Below are 15,478 nucleotides of genomic sequence, written 5' to 3'. Positions count from 1 at the left end.
ATGGCCCTAATTGATGAATGGGTGGGCCTCTCCTTTCACCTGGCTGTTTGCAAAGAGCAGCAGGAGGAGAAGGTTCAGCTCAGGGCTGAATTACGGCCTGGTGCTTACGGCCTGGAGAGCCCATTAAACTCGGGGCGGGCGGTGTAATGGACAAGAGGCTCTCACACCTGCTCCAACAGCAAAATGCACAAGAGAACTCACTTGTGTCACCTTGCAGGACTTCTATGGGAGGGTGGGTGGCATTTTTATGTTCCATCCCTGTGTGGATCTGCAGGTCCTTGTGGGTGTCTGTGTATAGGAACACACCTGTTTATTACATTTATATGCCCCTTGATGCCAAAAATAGGCTTCTAAGCAGTTCACAAGTACAAACAACCAATTACACCAACATTAACACATCAGCATGCATAATTAAAATACACAATAAAGGAGTCTATTTTTCTTTTAGTACTCTCAGGATGAGAAATGGAGAGTGGAGATTATTACACCCTACCTTTTCCCCGTTCTGTATTTTTAAGAGTATAGTCGTACCTTGGAAGTCGAACAGAATCCGTTCCAGAAGTCTGTTTGACTACAAAAGCATTTGACTTCCGAAAATCATTCGAAAACTGGAACAATCACTTCTGGATTTCAATCGTTTGCCTCTCTTTGCTCCATGCTGTTACAGTGTGAGTGCACCCTTCACCAATGTGGTGTCATCCAGATGTTTTGGACTACCATTCCTATCAACCCTGACATCATACAGTTGTGCAGGCTAGGGTAGGCAGGAACTGTAGTCCACAACATCTGGAGGCACCAGGATGGTGAAGGCTGGTGTGGATACCACTGGCAGGCAAGACTATTCTTAATGACTCCCCCTGCAGCTGGATCAGGCCAAAGGCCCATCTGCTCCAGCATTCTCACAGTGGCCAGCCTGATGACACTGGGAAGCCTGTGAGCAGGACCTCAGTAATCACAGCATCCTTTTCTAAGTGCTCGTAGACTGCATGGCCATCTGTCACGGATGCTTTAATTGAGATCCCTGCATTGTAGGGGGCTAGACTAGATGAGCCTCAGGGTCCCTTCCAACTCAACAGTTCTAATATTCTAGGTCCTACAACAGCCATCTCTCTACCCCTGCCTCTCAGCAACTGGTGTTCAGAGGAATAGCCCCTCTGATATTGGAAGTGGTACACAACCACCACATATTGTAGCACATTGATGGCTTTGTCCTCCATCAATTCCTCCAGAACCCTTAAAAAGCTGCCCAAGTTGATGGCCAACCCTGTCTCTTGCAGGTGCAAATTCCATAGTTTAATTATGTGCTTTGTAGGGCTGGGCGATATATCAATATATCATCCAAAAGCAGGTTTGAAGTCCATATCATAATATCGGTTTTATAATTTTTGACCTGGCAATATATCACAAATCATGATGTATGTGTGTGCTATGCAAAAACCATGATGCAGGAAAAACTGTGAAGCCAGCCAATGCCTCTACATAGTTCCATCTTTATTTCAGACATCTTGATATTGCGGTACTTAGCTGGTGATATATCACAATGCAGAAAACCAGATATTGCCCAGCCCTAGCACGGGTGGCGCTGTGGGTTAAACCACAGAGCCTAGGGCTTGCCGATCAGAAGGTCAGCGGTTCGAATCCCCGCAACGGGGTGAGCTCCCGTTGCTCCGTCCCAGCTCCTGCCAACCTAGCAGTTTGAAAGCACGTCAAAGTGCAAGTAGATAAATAGGTACCGCTCCAGCGGGAAGGTAAACAGCGTTTCCGTGTGCTGCTCTGGTTCGCCAGAAGCGGCTTTGTCATGCTGGCCACATGACCTGGAAACTGTACGCCGGCTCCCTCAGCCAATAACACGAGATGAGCGCCGCAACTCCAGAGTCGGTCACTACTGGACCTAATGGTCAGGGCTCCCTTTACCTTTACCTTTTTGTGCTGTGTGAAGGACTTTCCTTTGCCCTGAATCATCCAATATTCAGCTTCCTTGGATGGCTGCCCCAGCTTCTAATATTATGAGAGAGAGACCCGGTCCACTTTCCCCACATCTTGCACCATCTATTATACCACAATCATGTTCTCCCCCCCCTCATCTTTTTTCTAAAGTCCCTAATGTGGCAACCTTCCCTCATAGAAGAGCTGCTCTAGAATCTAGACCCTTAATTGTTTTGCTTGCCTCTTTCTGAACCTTTCCCTGTTCCACAGCATCCTTTTTGAGGTGCAGCAAGCGGAACTGTACACAGTATTCCAAGTATTGCCATGCTGCAGTCCACTCCTTGTGCGGCAACCTGCTTTGAGACTCCTGAAAGGTACAGCCAGCCAGCCATCCAACCAACCCCTACCACCCACCCCAAATACACACATTCCTTTCCACTCCTCTGCATGGCAAAGGAGCCAGTGGCGATGGATTCGGGGCCCACCTTGCCTTCTTGGCTGCGCATTGCCTTGTGACCATCCTGTGCTCTTCCTAATCTCAGCTCGGAGTGATGCAATGTTTTCTCTGATGGGTGAGAACAGATTGCCTCGGACATCTGCAGGAAGCGGAGCTGTTATGTAACTCCTTTCAGAGAACTGCCCTCTTTTCTTCCCGCTCCTCCGCTTATTTAAAGTGCTCAGAATAGTCCCTTTAAGGCGGAGGAGCAATCGCCATACTTTTTTTTTCCCTGGGAGCTGAGCTGCTGCTTGGCATTCCAAGGGCTGGTGGGGAAGAATTGTTTCCGACACAAGAGAACCAGAAAAGGGGCAGGGATGGAGAGAAAGATGGACAGGCAAGGATTCTAGACCAGCCTTCTCCCTCAGCCTGGGGATATTTTAGGCTACAGTCTCCATCAGCTCCATCCAGCACAACAGCTGTTCTTCCTTCAGCTGGGGGGGGGAGGGAATGGGAGCTGTTACCATCTGCACAACCATATTTGTCCATATGCCCAAAGTATATTATTATTATTATTATTATTATTATTATTATTATTATTATTATTCCAGCGGTGAGCTTAGACAGAGGCAAAATCATTTCCCCCCCCTAACTAATCTTTTATTTTTGTTGCCAGAGGGTCGTCATGGCTACTCTAGAGTAACTCTGCTTTAGTCCAGTTTGTCTTTAAAGACTTTTATTGTGCAAAGTATTTACAGGGCAGAGACAGCTTAAAACATGACCTCTCATTCTGAATCAGAATCCGGCAATGGCGTACGTCTGTTCTTATGCCAGCAAAGTAGTCGGGGCACCCCAAAACACCTCCCCCTTGACCTGCGTCGCGGTGCTCTCCTTAACTCTTGCACCGGAAGGAGCGATGCCCTCTCAGTCTCCTCCCTGTCAGGGCGGTGGAAGGGCTCTCCAGCATCCTTGAGCCCTTGCCTACATCTCTCCTCCCCTGAGCTTTCCCATGGTTCCGCACGTTGACTTCTCTCTCCCTCCGAGTCTTTCCCCTCCCCCCTGGCTGCTTCAGACCCACTGCTGCTCCCTGTGCTTGGCGAGGTGGATGTTAGGATGATGGGGGCTGGCTCCCTATAGGGAGTCACCCTTACAGTTGTTTTTTTTAAAAAATACAAATACAAATATAATAACCATTAGACACTTATCCAGCTGTGCATCTAAACGTGTTTGTTTTAGCCATTGTCTCTAGACATACACTTATACATTCAACCGTCAAAAATATTACTTGGCGTAACACCTCCACTGAGAATATTGAGCGGCTGGTATAACAAGGTCTTGATTTGGGTCATTAACATAGTTAAAGAAAGGGGGTCCATGTTTCTTGCAAGGTGTCTCTAATTGTTATGCCTCTAATTGCCCTCCTGTGTCTGGTGAGATCCTCAGACATTGCTGCATCCCAGATATTATTCTCCCATACAGTCAGGGGTATTTCCATTGTTGAGCTAATTTTGCTGCGGTCAGTAAGAAGCTACAGGGTGGAATCCAAGTCTATGTCCAAAGATAGTAGAGCTTAGGCAGGATTTGGAGAAAGGGTTGGCCTGTGATTGCGGATATCATGGAGAATATTCCAAAAGTTCTTAACACGGGGGCATTCCCACTAGACATGAATAAATGAACCAAGCTTTCCACAGCCCTTCCAACATAAAGGGAAAAGGGATGAATTTTTGCCAGCCTGACTGACTGCCAGAGGCAAAAGTGGGTGTGGCCTGGAATGTAAATTTTATCCGTACAGTAAGCTAGTTTCTACATGCACTTCTTCTCTCCTTCCTCTGGGAAAGAAAGAGTTCAGGGACAGATGCTGAAGATGCCCTATCTTTGCCCTATCTTTTGACACTTGAGAGGTATATTTTTAGGAACCACCTTATTTCTGTAGTTCTAAGTTGTTGCAAACTGTTCTGAACATTGTGCAAGATTGAATTTGCATGTTAATGTTGTGCTATAATAGTCGCAACTTGCCCTGGGATCTTTGAGTGAAGGCAGAGAATAAATTGTAGTAGTATAGAAGTAATAGTAATTATTATTATTATTATTCCAGCCAGGCAAAAGACTCAATGAGGATGTGTATTGGAATAGCAGGGTTCAATTTCCTATTGAAACCCTTAGGTATGAGTAGCATTTGGTAGTGAATCATCATTAGAAAGTAGACCTTCAGTCACACACTCAGAGACGTTTGCAGAGGAAGAAGAATAACAAAGTAGTTTATTGCAAGACGTACACAACTTGGCTAGGAAAGTATCTGGTTTTAACCCAACCAGCTAATCTAGAGGAGAACAAGACAGTCATGCCTGCTCCTTCATTCTCTCAGAGGGCAACTCCAAGAGGACCTCTCGTCTCTGGGTCCAGCGGATACATGGGTGGAGGAGGAGGAGGTTGCAGACAGGATACAACCTAAGACGTATCAGTCTAAACGACAAGGCGACGGAGAAGTCAGCTGACAGGTTAAAGATACAGGGATAGTCTGGGAAGGTGGGGGTCCCTCACTCCCTCTGTCTTACCCCCATGCAGACCCCTCTTCCGCAAGCTGAGTTGTGCCCAAACTTCCAACAATGTTAATCAAGAGCCACGAGAAGCATGGCCTGGAATGAGATCTGAGGGCCAGGTAGGGAGGCTTGGAGGGCCACATTTGGCCCCTGATGCTGAGCTTCTGCACCCCTACTCTAGTACAGATGCCATAAGTCCGTAAGTACCACACATTTGTGTTAGTGGGGGAAGCCATTGGAATTCCCATTTTCCCTGCGTGGGTCTTTGCCTCTAGACACACCACACACTGCAGATGGTTTTGCTGTGTTTCCTGTTCCCTCGCCAGCTCAGTGTGGAAGGAGGGAGAGGAGATGGCCTCCTCATTTGGCTCGCCTCCTGAAAGAGCAGGGAGCTCCCTCTCCTCTTTAAAAAGCAACATTGCTAGAGAATACCAACTGCTCACACGAGAGCATGTTGGGTCCTGTGGGCAGTTGGCATTTGCTAGCAATGGTTTTTTTAAACAACAACAACAAACCACTGATATGCAATTATTGACTTTTAAAAACATAGTGTTGATGTTTTCCTTTACACTAGAAATAGTATGGCAACAATTATGTTATTAAGTATGTTAAATTCATTAGATTAAGAATGGGAAAAGAAACTGAGAGAGAAATGGAAATACAGTCGTACCTCAGAAGTTTAACTGAATCTGTTCCGGAAGTCGGTTTGACTTCCAAAACGTTCAAAAACCAAATTGCAGATTCTGATTGCTTGCAGGAAGCTCCTGCAGCCAATCAGAAGCCATGGAAGCCCATCAGAAGTTTGGGTTCTGAAATATACTCGGAGTCAAGAGTGAATTTCATGCTCTTTATTCAGCTCATAGTCATCAAGGAGGAGAAGAGAAGACGAATGGCTCTTTTCCCCAAACCATCTGCTTATATACATTATTTACACAATGGGCCTTGCGTGATTGGCTACTTCAGGGCTACACCTGTGGGCCAATTATATTATGGATTGACTTCTGCCTGCAGCCTGATTGGCTGCTCCTACAGGCCAATCAGGTAGCAGATTCACTTCTGCCAGCCGCCTGATTGGCTGCTCCAGCAGGCCAATCAGGTTGCGGATTCACTTCCACCTGGAGTTGGATTGGGTAGCTCCCGCTGATTCTCAATCCTATTGTTCTAGGATTCAGCTCAGTACATAACAGGTTCCAAAAGAACGTTCGCAAACCGAAACAGTCACTTCTGGGTTTGTGGTGTTTGGGAGTCAAAACATCCGAGTTCCAGGACAATCAACAAACAAGGTATGACTGTAGTCAAATTTGCCCATCTCTCATCACAAGGACACTGCAAAGAAAAACTCAGCAGGACCCTGGGACCAGGAAGTCAGCAACAAGCACCTTTTTGCAACTTGGATGTCCTGCTTTGTTTCAGCAAGGTCTCCTTTGCCTTTAAGAACCATCTAGAGTCAGAAATCCAGGAGACAGCCCTTCTCCTGGGGAGGGAAATGGGCAGGGGGTGGCTTTTCATGGCTGAAATTTTGCCTGGCTGTGAAGGCAGGTAGGTATGCAAGTGTGCACAGGATTTTGTCCTGCCAGGACAAAAGTTGTCCGCCTTTCTAATGACTAATGGAAGAAAGTGTTATCTCCTTCTAGAAGCATTTGCCTTCATGTCTCCTGCCGATCCCCAGGGATTCATCTTTGCAAGAGTTGTCCAGGCGAGACAAATGCATTTTTATAGTCCCATAAAACGACCTTTATTGAGTTTCAAATAAGCCAACAATATGAGAGGGGAGAGCAAAGATATTTGCTGGCAGACATTATCCTCAGGGGAGCCGAAAAGCGGCATTGTGGGATGCTTCTTTCCTCCAAGGAATGCCGGGATGCTCCAGACTTTGTCTTGCTTGAGTGGAATAAGAGAATGAGCAGGAAGGATCACTGCACGGCCCGTAATGGTGTTTCTGAGATCTCTCACATGCACAGCTGTACCTTTCTTGAAAAGGGGTGAGAGGTGGGGAGCAGCCTATGAGTTTTCCTCCTTGTCGGTCAGCCCAAACTGTGAAGCCAGCAGGTGTGCAAAGTGTGAGCAGATACATGTGGAAGGGAAGGGAAGCTTGACCCTACAGAGAAGCCAGGGGTGCATCACAGCATGTGCCGTTGGAGAGGCATTGAATTATGCAGGATTTTGCTCCTGGAATTACTCGGGTACCAGGAATACTAATGAGCTGTTGCCAGTGCAGCTTCCCTCAGTTAGCAGAGAGGCACAATGAAGATGGATGAATGCAGCTAGCAAGATGCAAGTGCAGGAGGTTTCTCCCAGAACTCAGCAGACCTGGAAACCAAGCTTGCCGGCAATAAGATGGCTTTGCTTCCACGACTGGACATATTCAGGGAGAAGAGGGTGGTCGATGATTATTAGCCAGGATGGCCCTGCTCTGCCTCCACAGTCAGGGGCAGCAATGCTTCTGAATACCAGTTGCTGGAAACTACAGGAGGGGAGACTGGGTCTTGTGCTTGGGTCCTGCTTGCCGGTTTCCAACAGGATGCTGGACTAGATGGGCCATTGCCTGATCCAGCAGGCTTGTCCTGTGTTCTTAAGGTGCCTGAGCACAGCTATTGGGAGATTTGATGCAAGACCTAGTGCTGTCCAGAGGCAGGGCTTTTCCACAGCATGAGTGAAGTGCTTCCCACCAGCCCTTAGCCTGGAACTATATTATCCAGAGCCTAGGGATTGGTCCGTACAGGTATGTTAGAAAATTGCTGTGGTGTACAGGTGAAACTCGAAAAATTAGAATATCGTCGAAAAGTGCATTTATTTCAGTAACGCAACTTAAAAGGTGAAACCAATACTGTACAGTGGTACCTCGGTTTATGAACACAATTGGTTCTGGAAGTCTGTTCATAAACTGAAGCGTTCATAAAGTGAAGCGAACTTTCCCATTGAAAGTAATGGAAAGTGGATTAATCTGTTCCAGACGGTCTGTGGAGTACTTAAACTGAAGCATTCATAAATTGAAGTGAACTTTCCCATTGAAAGTAATGGAAAGTGGATTAATCCGTTCCAGATGGGTCCGCGGAGTACTCAACCTGAAGCGTACTTAACCCAAAGCATGGGTGTAATTGGTTCCGGAAGTCTGTTCATAAACTGAGGTGTTCATAAACTGAAGCGAACTTTCCCATTGAAAGTAATGGAAAGTGAATTAATCCGTTCCAGATGGGTCCACAGCATTCGTAAACCGAAAATTCGTAAACCGAGGTGTTCATAAACTGATTGGCCTACCCACCCCACCCCAAAAAGCTAAACAACTTAATTTCTTAATTTTTGGTTTAAAAAAATAGGGGACATCTTATACATGGGGGCATCTTATACACACAAAAAATATGGTGAGTTCAGTCAAAGGCGTCTATGGGGTTGCTGTGCTCATCTCACTGTTTCCCTTCCTGCCGCAGCAGTACCTATTTATCTACTTGCACTTTGACATGCTTTCGAACTGCTAGGTTGGCAGGAGCTGGGACAGAGGAATGGGAGCTCACTCCGTCGCAGGGATTCGAACCACCAACCTTCTGATCGGCAAGCCCAAGAGGCTCAGTGGTTTAGACCACAGCTCCACCCACGTCCCTTATACTTAATAGTACTAATATTATATTTAATAGTATTAATAGTGCTAATGGTGCATGTTGCATATCCTAAAATGGCAATTCGTAGAGCAATATGCACAGTGGCAGAGCCCAGGCGTGCTGCCCCCAGGGACATGACGCGTGTTCTGGTGGCAGGGCACGCCACGCGCAGGGGCAGGATGCGCGTTTTGGGGCAGGGCGGGCAGCCACGTGCCCGGGGCACCGTGCCCCCACCGCCCCTATCTTCCTACACTACTGAATATGCATAGTCTACGAAGCGAGAAATAGTCCTGCCAGTGGCAAGAGAAAGGCATAGGCATATGGCTGGCCAGAAATATTTATCTTATTGGAAAAATGGCTTGTGCCTTTCCCCCTGTCGTGTTGCAGTACCTATGGAAATAATGGATAATGGATATCTGGTCTAGCATCCTCATCTCACAGTGGCCAACCAGATGCCCCAGTGGGAAACCCTTAAGCAGCATTCAAGCACAAGAGCCCTATCCCCTCCTGTGGCTTCCAGCATGCAACACATTGTTGTCTCCAGTTGTAGAAGCATAGCATAGCCATTCCTGAACTTATCCTAATACAGGGTTTACCCTGATTATGATTGTGATTATTTTACCTTATCCACTCATGGCTTACTCAAATTTTACCCTAGGATTTTATGAGTGCTCATTTTGTACTGCATTATACTGCACTTTCATTTTTCTGTTGTGTCAATAAAAGAGAAAGAGACCATATTGTTAGAAGTTATCTCATTTCCCTGCCAGGTTATGATAATAATGTGTTAACTGCCATTTGTCATTTTAGACGTGGGAGACTGACAGCTCTGACAAGGTTTGTTTTGCAATGAAATGGCTTCATTAATTATTTGAACCAAAGATAGCATTCCTTCTCCGTTCAAGACAATTGTTTCTGATTTCAGTATAGCGTTCTCTTTCTTCCTAATATGGACACGATGTTTGTATGCTTGTCTTTTGAAAACAACAAAGGAAGAGTTATAAATAAAAAACCTTATCCGATGTTAAAAATCGCCTCTTAAAGCTTTCTTTCCTCTCTTAATTTATAAAGCTCAGAGTTAGCATTTGTAATCCTTGGTAATGTTGAAGGAGATGGTTTCCTTTTTGTTGTTGTCACCTTCAGCTAGAGCTGTGTTCTGCTGATTTTCATCTGCAACAAATGACCACAAACTGGAAAGTGGAGAAAAAGAAGCGTACCTGGAAGACAACTGATGGGAGTTCATTTCTCTGCATACACTTTGGAGCAGCCTAGTTAGCTGCTTCCGATGTAGCACAGCATTGGTGCAATGAGGGTGACAAGACTGACCTAACTTGCCCGGTGTACTTGTAGGCGTAACAGAGGCAACACAGGAGAAAGGCTTTCCATACCCCAAAACTAAAAGGTGTAAACGAAAAGTACTATTTGTTAGTATTGTTCCTGTCACAGGGCCATCTGCTTACTGGCTGTGTCTGAAGGGGGGGGGTAGAGTTCATCAAGCCCCAACAATCTGGACTTCTAAATTGATCGGTGATGTTTAAGATCCACAATTTAAGTCTTCCTGGCCCAGTTTTTTCCCCAAGTCCCCCACTCCTCTCAGAAGCAGACCTCTATACTTGGGTGTAGCCAGGATTTTTGTTATGGGAGGTGGGCCTTTTGTTGTGGGGGGGCACACAGGGAGAACCTCAGTTTGCTATGTATTTTTATTGATTTGGGGGGCAGCTGCCCCCTTGCCACCCCGGCTACGCCCATGCCTTCATATCATCTGGAAGTGAGGCAGGTGGACCAAAAGAGAGCCTGGCCAAACCACCACCACCCCACCCAGAGTGCTTCTTCCTCTGTGCCAACGCCTCCCTTGGGTGCCCACCCTGCTCTTAGTCTTTTTTCTGCCTCCACCTTTCCCACCACCCTCCTTATGAAGCGCTTCTGTTGCTATGGAGATGCCGATGTCATGAATATGTATAAAACCAGGGTTTCAAATGTTTGGATGTGTGCTTGTAATATCTGGGCGGAGATTACGGCAATAGAGGATGAAGGTCAATGGGCTGGATTAGGCATAGAATGGTAGAATAGTAGAGTTGGAACACCAAAGGCCATCTAGTCCAATGCCCTGCAAGGCAGGAATCGCAGCTAAAGGATCCCAGGCATGTAGCCACCCAATGGCATCTTCAGGTAGGGCTGAGAAAGACTCCCTGCCTGAAAACTTGGATGGACCCGAGATCTGACTCAGTACAATGCATAATCTTCCTGATCCAGGAGTGGGAAGGAAGTGAGGCAGCTCCCTTTAGATATGGAAGGAAAGCAGAATGTTCATTCTCACCCCTTGGAGAAAAAGGTGGGATACAGATGCATAGATAGACAGGCAGACAGGCAGACAGACAGTCAGACAACAGATTAGGGTGTGCAACTTAAAGCAGGCAAATTGGGTGACTTTCCCATCTTATTTTATTAATTCATTTAATAAAAGTTATACACTGCTTTCTCGTAAACAAACAAACAAACAAACTCAAAACCATTTACAAAAAAATGATGTAGCAATAAAGTTATCAGTATTAAAAGTTAACAACAATCATTTACAACTTTTAAAAGAACAGTAAACTAAAAATAAATTAAAACCACACCAACCTTCTGAACAGGCTTGCTTAAAGAAAAATGTTTTCAGCAGCTGCCGAGAAGAGTACAATGAAGGCGCCTGCCTCATGTCAACAGGCAGGGAGTTCCAAAGTGTAAGTGCTGCCACGCTCAAAGACTGATTTCTTACAAATGCGGATCAAGGATTATGCGGCACCCGTGGCACTGCCAGTTTCGCAGATCAAAGCTGTTTGAGTGGGCGTATATGGGGTAACTCTTGTGCCATGTCTAACGACAATAGCCTGCTGCTGCACACTAACTTTGAGTAACTTCAGTAACACTCCAAACACTGCAACTCTCCTGTGATCACAGGCATTATGCAAAAGAAGAATATCATTCAGAAACCTGTCATGGAAGGTATTGTGACTGTCCTGCCTGTCAGAGAAGGCAAACTAATCAAGCCATAACGAACACCTCAACTGATGGCGTTAATTGGTCCCATGTTGCCCGTCTTCTACAATCTACATGTGGCTGTTATTGTTTTGCATATGCCGTGTCATGGGATTTCTGATGCACAGATGATAATTGCCCAGGCAAAGCTTAATTTTTGCATTGCATGGTGGGAAGGCAGGTTCCACCCCACCCCCCCACCCCATTTCCTATTCTTACAGCTCACACACCCACTTCCCACCTCTGATTTTTTAATTCTGGCCTCTCCTCTGTTTCCTAGAAAGAGCAGGTAATTAGAGAATTAACTCCCTTATTTAATTATTGACCCGGAGCGTCAGCGGAGATCTTTATAAGACATCTTTGCTGGAAAACAAAGCATGGCTGATTTTTCTTGAAGGCTGGCTTCTCTTTCCCCCTCTTTTCAACCAGTGCACATTCAGCCTTTGTCAGACTGCCGCCTTCACATCAGAAGCGGGTCAGGCACAAAAGTTCCCGGCACTTTGACGAAAAGCAACAGGATGATTTAATTATAAACAAACTCCCACAGAGAGGAATTCACTAGGCATTTTCACCAAGAGCTGGAGAGAGAGGATGGGAGCTGGAGAGAGAGGATGTAATGCAAACAAAGGTCTGGAGAAGAGCAAAGGTTGCCAACTTTCTTCCCCTGTTTTGTTTACCAGCCTGTCTTCCTGTGATCTGCAGGCCTGAGCAGATGATGCTAATGTTCTTCTCTCTATGTCAGGAAAAGTTTATGCCTCTAGAGTTAAGCCTCTCATCAAAGGCATAGGAACAGGCCAGGCCAGTTTTTCTCCTAGTCATTTGACAACACGGGGCGGGGCGGGTGGGGGGGAGCAGATGGACACTCACATACTTGACTGAGCTGAGACTTTGGGTGGCTTGCCTTCAAAATTTAGTGCAATGGCCCTTAAATTGCACCTGACTGTATCCACTTTTTTGCTTTGCTCAGAAGTCCCAAGGACTAGACCACCTGGTCATGCTGGTTTGCCTTTTATGGATGTCATGTACCAAATGCAATATTCCACGCACTCTACTTCCCTGAGGAAGTTCCACTTAAGGGAAAAAGGGCCTTCTGGTAGTTCCCTCATTGCGAGAAGTGAGGTTACAGGGAACCAGGCACAGGGCCTTCTCAGTAGTGGCACCCACCCTGTGGAACGCCCTCCCACCAGATCTCAAGGAAATAAATAACTACTTGACTTTTAGAAGACATCTGAAGGCAGCCCTGTTTAGGGAAGTTTTTAATGTTTGATGTTTTATTGTGTTTTTAATATCCTGTTGGAAGCCTCCCAGAGTGGCTGGGGAGGCCTGGCCAGATGGGTAGGGTATAAATAATAATAATAATAATAATAATAATAATAATAATAATAATCTAGCCCCCAAACAGCAGCAAATGCCCTTGAACCTCACCCCAAAGACTCCTCATTTTTTGCAAAAAAACAAAACAAAACACCTCATACCTATTCAGGAGCAGAAGGAACCATAGCCTCCATCATTACCCCTGATTATTAGGAGGCAGTATGAAGGTGGCGCTGTGGGTTAAACCACTGAGCCTAGGGCTTGCTGATCAGAAGGTCGGCGGTTCGAATCCCTGTGACGGGGTGAGCTCCCGTTGCTTGGTCCCAGCTCCTGCCAACCTAGCAGTTTGAAAGCATGTCAAAGTGCAAGTAGATAAATAGGAACCACTACAGCGGGAAGGTAAACAGCGTTTCCGTGTGCTGCTCTGGTTTGCCAGAAGCGGCTTTGTCATGCTGGCCACATGACTTGGAAGCTATACGCCGGCTCCCTCAGCCAATAATGCGAGATGAGCGTGCAACCCCAGAGTCGGTCACGACTGGACCTAATGGTCAGGGGTCCCTTTACCTTTATGAAGCCTCTATCAGCCAGATGTGCTGCAAACCCAGCTTACACCAACCTGCTACTCTTCAAATGCTATCAGGCCCAGGCAGCACAGCCATCTGGAGGGCACCAGGTTGGATAAATCTGGTTCAAACTTGAGAAGCCTAGCCCTCTGCCTTTCCCTTCCAGTGCCAACAAGTTGAATTCAGGCAGCACAACTTGCAAAGAGCCGCCCCACCCCTTCATTGTGGGTTTGGGTCTGTCCAGTCCCTGATACCCTTAGGCAGGCAGGCAGGCAGGCAGGGCTGACCTCCAGCCAATTCTTCCCAGGCTGATAACAGCAGATGTTTCCTTAGCAGATTGAAGGGCTGCATATTTCCCATGCAGTGCCCTTTAAACGGAGGTAATCCCTTATGGTAAATTGGGAGATGGTGAATGAGGAGAGGCCAGTCCATTCCCTATGCCTGGCGCCTGGCTGAGCTTTGGGCATGGGCTGGGAGTGTGGCTGGAAAATGCAGAGGGGAGACATCAGAGTGCCAAATGGTCATAGTGAATAATTTTGGCAGAAATAGATGCTTTGGACCGGACTCATCTTCTAGCAAGCTGGTTAACAAGAAGTCCATGGCCACAAACTTTCAGGGTGCAATTCTATGTTCATGGTTTGCTGTTGAAGGGGACATACAATTTTCTGCCTAAGGAATGCCCCTTATGTCAGTGAAGTTCTCCTTTCTATGCTCTACGCATGCCCTGGGGCCAGGAAGATAGAGCACCTTCCTGTCACCTCTCTTCTATCCCTGCATGGCATTTATATACTGGAATTGGTGTGCTATTATTTGAGTGCTGACAAGTGACAGACACCTTGTGATGAACATCCCAGGCTGAGCAAGCCCCAGATATTGGGGCAGGGTGGGTGGAGGCTGGCTGCTCTGCTGATATAGCAGCAGCAGCAGCATCTCTCTCTCTCTTTCTCCAACTGCCCCCAGTTTAATTGGAGTACACACTTGCTTGCGTACTTTGCAGAAAAGAAAAGAGACAGGGAAAAAGAAAGCCCTCTTTAGAAATGCCAGGGTGCAAAATTGCCATGTTTTCAATTAGTAGAACGGAAATGTTTTAAATCTTTTCTTAAACACAGAAACAACAGTCGTGAGCCTTTTTGCTGGTGTAAATGTAAAAACTGACATTTTCAGAGGGAAATGAATGTTTGAGGTGACATTTTGAATGGAGGGAAATCTCGGTGTACTTTGAAATGCCGCTTTCTTGATTCTCCCCTTCATTTTCCTCCTTGGTTAAAGCAACTCCCGCAGGGGGACTGAGTGGTCTCAGCCAAGCGCCTCCTCTTAACGTCAGTTCTTTCTGCATCTGTGAAGTGTAAGTAAACTGGGAACCCTTCCTCACAGTGTAGCTGATCAAGATTCCTCAGTGGAAGCTGATCAAGATAGGAACCAGGGAGGCATTCAGTTGCATCTTTCTAAGAGTCCAGTTCCGAGGGCTGCTTGGACAGAATTTCTGCTGGGCATGGAACCAACCTTTCATGTCTGGTTTTTTCTTTAAAAAAAATCATAATATTTCTTTTAAAAAACCCATAAAGAATTTCAAAACAAATATTTTGGGAATATTTGGGAAGGAGGCTCGAGACTCTGGCAGGGTCCTAGAGCCCTCCCACCTCATTCCCAAAGCTGAGAAAATGCTAATAGGCTTTGGGAAGGAGGCAGGAGAGCTCTAGGACACTGCCAGAGCCCCTGTACTTCCTTCCCAAAGCCCAGCACCTTGCTTACCTGGCTTTGGAAAGGCAGTGCTACCGCTTTGGGGGGGGCACATCAAATATTGCTGAGGGCTGCGAAAAATGCAATATCTCATTGCCAGCATATGTTAGGGTGCTTTGCTGCTATGAATGAGCAAATCCATCCATTTTAATCTCTCAGTTTTCCTGTTTTCCACATCCATTTGTGATTTTTTTAAAAGTCTTTGTTAAAATTCACTAGCTTTTTAGTGGCAATGTCTCATGTACACATTTTTTTAAAATACAATTCCACCTGATATACACAATTTTGCAAAGTAATCCCCCCTCATATACGGTAATGCATTTCGGGGGATGTTATTTTCACTAT

The sequence above is a fragment of the Zootoca vivipara genome, chromosome 13 (genome assembly GCF_965207765.1).
Source record: "Zootoca vivipara chromosome 13, rZooViv2.hap1.1, whole genome shotgun sequence".
Classification (NCBI taxonomy): domain Eukaryota; kingdom Metazoa; phylum Chordata; class Lepidosauria; order Squamata; family Lacertidae; genus Zootoca; species Zootoca vivipara.
This window is presented reverse-complemented; position numbering follows the sequence as displayed.